This window comes from Myotis lucifugus, unplaced genomic scaffold, assembly GCF_000147115.1.
Source record: "Myotis lucifugus unplaced genomic scaffold, Myoluc2.0 scaffold_132, whole genome shotgun sequence".
NCBI classification, from domain to species: Eukaryota; Metazoa; Chordata; class Mammalia; order Chiroptera; family Vespertilionidae; genus Myotis; species Myotis lucifugus.
Window position 1 is genome coordinate 2439318 of NW_005871180.1, and position 6835 is coordinate 2446152.

A 6835-nucleotide genomic window follows, 5' to 3' on the forward strand; every position below is an offset into this window, starting at 1 on the left:
TATTAGCATTATTTTAATATTTCACTTAAAATACTCTTAATAATTGCCCTAGCTGGTTTGGCTCAGTGGATAGCACATCAATCTGCGACTGAAGAGTCCTGGATTCAATTCCAGTCAAGGGCACATGCCCGGGTTGTGGGCTTGGTCCCCAGTAGGGGGTGGGCAGGAGGCAGCCAATCAATGTTCTCTCTCATCATTGATGTTACTATCTCTCTCTCCCTCTCCCTTCCTCTCTGAAATCAATAAAAAGATCCTTTTTAAAAATACTCTAATAACTGATATTAAACATTTCTTTTAATTTTCAAAATGTGCCTGAAGATATCAAAGAGCTGATGTGATAGTGAGGAGTTAATGATTCAAAATTGGAAAAGCATGAAATCCAGATTGGTATGTAACTTTCAGCTACTTTCCCCAACCAGGGGATATTTGCCTATTTTAGAGAAAGCAGCTGACAGGGTAAAGCTGCTTTTGACAAACTCAGAAAGCTGCAAGAACAGAGTTTTATGTTCACAGACAACTAAGGTAGAAAGAGAATTAGTGCACCCCCTTTCAGCAATAACATGAAGGGCTGCAAGCCAGGAGTAATAATTAACTAAAAATACATAGGCCCTCACCTGGCTGAAGTGGCTCAGTGGTTGAGTGAGGACCTATGAACCAGGGAGGTCACGATACGAATCCCGGGCATGTGGGCTCAAGCCCCAGTGGGGGGTGTGCCAGAGGCAGGCAATTAATGATTCTCTCTCATCACTGAAGTTTCTATCTCTCTCTCTACTCTCTCCCTTCCTCTGTGAAATCAATAAAAATATATTTTTTTAAAAGGAAAAAAACAGATCACCAAACAAACAGAAAAAGTATATGAACAGACCACAAAAGAGAACAAATTGCTCTTTAAAATATGAAAAGATGGTCAGATTCACTTATAAAAAAAGAGAAATGTAAAAATACCTTCTCAGAGACACCAATTTCTACCTATTGGATTACCAAAGGTATAGAAAACAGCTTTTACGGTTTACTAGAGGCACGGTGGTCCCTCATCTCGGCCTATGCCCTCTTGCAGTCTATGACCTCTCAGAGGATGTCCACCTGCTGGCTTAGGCCCGCTCCCTGGGGGGAACGGGCCCAAGCTGACAGTCAGACATCCCTCTGGCAGCCCGGCAGCACATAAGAGGGATGTCCACTTACCAGCTGGGAGCAGACCTAAGATGCAGTCGGACATCCTTAGTGCTGCTGAGGAGGTGGGAGAGGCTCCCACCACCACCGCTGTGCTGGCAGCCATCAGCCTGGCTTGTGGCTGACCAGAGCTCCCCCTGTGGGAGCACACTAACCACCAGGGGACAGCTCCTGCATTGAGCATCTGCCCCCTGGTGGTCAGTGTGTGTCATAGTGACCAGTCATTCCCAGTCTTTCTGCTGCTAAGGTCAATTTGCATATTACTCTTTTATTATATAGTACTAGAGGCCAGGTGCACAAAAATTTGTGCACTGGGGGGGGGGGGAGAAGAGGTCCCTCAGCCCCACTTGTGCCCTCTCGAAGTCTGGGACCCCTCGGGAGATAATGACCTGCTGGCTTAGGCCTGCTCCCGGGTGGCAGAGGGCAGGCCCAATCCCTAGGTGCAACCCCTGGTCGGGCTCAGAGCAGGGCCGATTGGGGAGTTGGGGCGCCGCCCCCTGTCATGCACAGAGCAGGGCGGATTGGGAGGTTGAGATGCCACCCCTAGTCACGCTCAGGGTAGGGCCGATTGGGGGGTTGGGGCACCACCCGGTCACACTCAAGGCAGGGTCGATAGGGAGGTTGCGGCGCCACCCCATCACGCACAGAGCAGGGCCCATCAGGGGGTTGGGGCTCCGTACCCTGTCACACACAGAGCAGGGCCGATCAGGGGGTTGAGGAGCTCCCCCCTGTCACGCACAGAGCAGGGCACATCAGGGGGTTGGGGAGCTCCCCCCTATCAGGCACAGAGCAGGGCTGATCAGGGGGTTGGGGCGGCTTCCCCTGTCACGAACAGAGCAGTGTGGATAGGGAGGTTGTGGCCCCGCCCCGTCACACAAAGAGCCGCACGGCGATCAGGGGGTTTGGTCGCTGCCCCCTGTCACGCTGATCCCAGTGCCGGGAGACCTTGCTGCTCCGCTGATCCCGGTCCCGGGAGGCCTCGCTGCTCCGCTGATTCCGGTGCTGGGAGGCATATTACCCTTTTACGATATAGGATAGAGGCCTGGTGCACAGGTGGGGGCCGGCTGGTTTGCCCTGAAGGGTGTCCTGGATCAGGGTGGGGGTCCCCACTGGGGTGCCTGGCCAGCCTGGATGAGGGGATGATGGCTGTTTGCAGCTGGTCACACCCCCTTCAGGGTGGGGGTCCCCACTGGGGTGCCTGGCCATTCTGGGTGAGGGGCTGAGGGCCGTTTTCAGGCTGGCGGGTGACTGAAGCTCCCAACCTGTCCTTTTTTTCTTTTTTTTTTTTATTCTGGGCCAGCTTTAGCTCTGAGGCTTGGCTCTAGCTCTGAGGCCTCGGCTGCTGAAATCAGGTATCTGGTTTGTTTGGGTTCTATAATTGTAACACTGTTGCGGTCCTGCTCACTCCAGCTCTGAGATCCCGGCTGGCTGAAAGCAGGGATCTGCGTTTGTTCTATAATTGAAACAATGTTGCGGTCCTGCTGGCTGAAGCCCGGCTGGCTGAAAGCAGGTTTCTGGGGTTTTGTTTAGCTTCTATATTTGTAACATTGTTTCTTAAACTGCAAGCTCAGAGGCCGGCAAGGCAGGCGGGGAACGTTGGCTTCCTCTGTCACTGAAGCAATCAAGCCTCCTGTTCGCTTCAAGCTGCGTGGCTGCCAGCCGCCATCTTGGTTGGCAGTTAATTTGCATATCGCCCTGATTAGCCAATGGGAAGGGTAGCGGAGGTACGGCTAATTACCATGTTTCTCTATTATTAGATAGGATAGAGGCCTGGTGCATGGGTGGGGGCCGGCAGGTTTGCCCTGAAGGGTGTCCCAGATCAGGGTGGGGGTCCCCACTGGGGTGCCTGGCCAGCCTAGGTGAGGGTCTGATGGCTGTTTTCATGCTGGCCACACCCCCTTTAGGGTGGGGGATCCCCACTGGGGTGCCTGGCCAGTCAGGGTGAGGGGCTGAGAGCCGTTTTCAGGCTGGCCAAGCCCCCCGGCAACAGAAGCTCCCAGCCTCTGCTTTTTTTTATTTTTTTTATTCTGGGATTTATTACCTTCTATAATTGAAACTTTGTAGCCCTCAGTGGAGCTCCGAGCCGGCCAGGGCGGGCGGGAAGCTTGGCTTCCTCCATCACTGGAGCAACCAAGCCTCCCGCTCGCTCCAGCTCTGTGGCTGCCGGCCGCCATCTTGGTTGGGTTAATTTGCATATAGTTGCTCTGACTGACTGGTGGGCGTGGCTTAAGGCATGGCGAAGGTATGGTCAATTTGCATGTTTGTCTTTTATTAGTGTAGATTGTTACTGGGAATATAACTTGGTACAAACACTAGGGAGAATAATTTGGAATTATCTACCAAAATTAATTGTAAAATCCCTTTGACCCTACAGTTTCACTTCTGGGAATTAATAATCTTACAGATGTACTTGCATATAAGCAAAATGACATATATAAAAACATCTCTAAAAATAAAAGTGTAATATGCTAATTAGACCGGACAACCTTCCCGATAAAGCCAGAGCTGCGAGGGAAGGCAGGGTCCCGGGTGCCAGAGGGAAGCCAGTGCCGGCAGCTTGGGGAAGGAAGGCCTACTCTTGCACGAATTTTGTGCATTGGGCCTCTAGTTACTAAAAGCAGATTAGAAAGTCCATCAATTGGTGACTAATTATATAACAGGATAAAACAAACAAACAAACAAAAAAAAACAGCTCTATACTGATAATAGAGATAAAATGTTCTGTGAAAATAATTAGGATGCAAGAGTATGTATAATATTCATCCAAAATAAAAATTGGAGTCTTGGCCAGTGTGGTTCAGTTGGTTGAGTATCATCCCATGCACTGAAAGGTCACCTGTTCAATTCACAGTCAGGGCACACAGTCAGGTTGCAGGTTGACCCCTGTTGGGGTACATAAGGAGGCAACATTTCTCTCCCTCTACCTCTCTCTCCAAAATCAATTTTTTTTTAAACTGGAGGGAATATTTGACTATTCATATGTATCTGCATATGCCAAAAGACCTAGAAGGATATGCCAAAAAAAAGTAATAACAGCAATTGTCTCGGTGGTAGGAAAGTTGTTGAGGAACTAGGCAAATGGTGAACAGGAGTAAGAGAGACTGTTATTAATACTTCTTTAAATTTTGGAAAATGTGACAATATAATATAGTTTAAACAATAAATTATGTAAATATATGTATTGCCAAAAACATTGTATTTTTCCCTTTTCATTACTAAGACCATTACTGTATTCTTTGCCAAAAATACTTTAATCTATTCAATAAATGGTGTTAGAAATATTAAACAGATATGTGCAAAACAATGAAACTAGACCACCCTCTTACGCCATACACAAGAATAAACTCAAATATAATAAAGACTTACAAGTTAGACTCAAAACCATAAAAATCCTAGAAGAAACATAAGCAGTAAAATCTCAGACATTTCTCGTAGCAATTTTTTTTCTACTATATCTCCTCAGGCAAGGGAAACAAAACAAAAAAATAAACAAATGGACTACATCAGCTCAGCAAAGGACACCTTCAACAAAATGAAAAGACAACCACTCAATGGGAGAACATATTTGCTGATACATCTGATAAGGGGTTAATACCCAAAATTTATAGAGAACTTACAAAACTCAACACCAAAAAACAAACAATCCAATTAAAAAATGGGCAAAGGATCAGAATAGACATGATATAGGACCTAACTAGACCCAACAGACCTCAAAAGGGGTTAATATCCAAAATTTTTAAAGAACTTACAAAACTCAACACCAAAAAACAATCCAATTTAAAAATGGGCAAAGTTCCAAAGAGGACATACAGAAGGCCAATAGACATATAAAAAATGTTAAATGTCATTCACTAATCATCAGAGAAATACAAATTAAAACTGCAATGAGATATCACCTCACACCTAGCAGAATGGTTATTATCAGTAATCAACAAACAAGTGTTGGGGAGAATGTGCAGAAAATGGAAACCTCATGCACTATTGGTAGGAATGCAGATTGGTGTAGCAACTGTGGAAAATGGTATGGGGTTACATCAAAAAATTAAATATGGAACTGCTTTATGGCCCAGTGATTCCACTTCTGGAAATATATATCCAAAGAAACCCAAAACACTGACTTGAAAGAATATATGCAACCCTACATTCATTGCAGAGTTACTTACAATAGCCAAGATTTGGAAGCAATCCAAGTGCCCATCAATACATGAATGGATAAAAAAGCTGTGGTACATTTACACAATGGAATACTACTCGGCCATAAAAAAATAAGGAAATTTTACCCTTTTTGACAGCATAGATGGACCTGGAGAATATTATACTAAGTGAAATAAGCCAATAAGAGAAAGACAAAGACCATATGATTTCACTTATGTGGAATCTAATGAACAAAATGAACTAACAAGCAAAATAGAGACAGACTCAAAGTCAGTAGACTGACAGCTGTGAGAGATGCTAGGAGAGAAGGAATTGAGGGGGAAAGGGGGAAAGAGAAAGAACTCATGGACAGGACAACAGCATGGTGATTGCCAGGGGGAGGGAAGTGGGGTGAGGTGGAGGGTATAAGGGGTATATATGGTGATCAATGGAGACTTGACTTAGGGTGATGAACAAACAATACAGTGCATAGACAATGTGTTGTAGAACTGTATACCTGAAATTTGTTTTTGTTAATCAATGTCACCCAAATAAATTCAATAAAAAGACAAAAAATACTTTAGAGTTGGCTACCCAAAATGTAAATGTATACTAACAGAAATTATAAAGGGTGTCCCAAAATTCACGCAAGAAGTAATTTTGATAGAAAACACAGGTTTATAATTAAAAATTGTAAATTTTTTATTGATTCATAAAGTATACAGTATAGGGTTATGTATGGAATAGCATATCGGGTAAATGGCCTCCATGGCTTTGCTGGCACATATGCACTCTTTTGTTGAAATTTTCCATGACTGTTTTGCATAAACAAATTACTTCTTGTGTGAATTCTGAGACACCATTTACCTCTACTTTTTAAAAATTTATCTTTATTATTGAAAGTCGCACCACCCCCCTTCCCCCCAGGCCTTCACCACACTATTGTCTATGTCCATGGGTTATGCATATCTACACTAATAAAAGAGAAACATGGTAATTAGCGTACGACCGCTACCCTTCCCATTGGCTAATCAGCATATCCTTATGCAAATTAACTGTCAGCCAAGATGGCGGCTGGCAGCCATGCACTGAAGCAAGCAGGGAGGCTTGCTTGCTCCAGTGACGGCGGACTCCAACGTTCCCCGCCTGCCGCTGCCGGCCTCTCAGCTGCAACTCTAAGCAACTATGTACTATGTTGCAAATATAGAAGCTAAACAAAACCCCAGAAGCGGGCTTTCATTCAGCCAGGCTTCAGCCAGCCCGACCGCAACATTGTATCGATGTTTTCAGCAGCGAGGCCTCAGAGCTAAAGCTGGCCCAGAATAAAAAAAAAGAAAAAGAAAAAAAGGAGCGGTTGGGAGCCTCAGTCACCCGCTTCCGGAAAACAGCCCTCAGTCCCTCACCCAAACTGGCCAGGCACCCCAGTGGGGACCCCCACCCTGATTCAGGACACCCTTCAGGGCAAACCAGCCAGCCCCCACCCGTGTACCAGGCCTCTATCCTATATAGTAAAAGGTAATATGCCTCCCGG

The 6835-nt window shown here is 45.7% G+C and overlaps 1 protein-coding gene across 13 annotated transcripts in view; it reads right to left on the reverse strand.

Annotated features, from left to right (window-relative positions):
- The window catches only part of MLLT10 (MLLT10, histone lysine methyltransferase DOT1L cofactor), a 218037-nt gene that overhangs the window by 149477 nt on the left and 61725 nt on the right, over positions 1-6835 (reverse strand). The window lies entirely within an intron of this gene.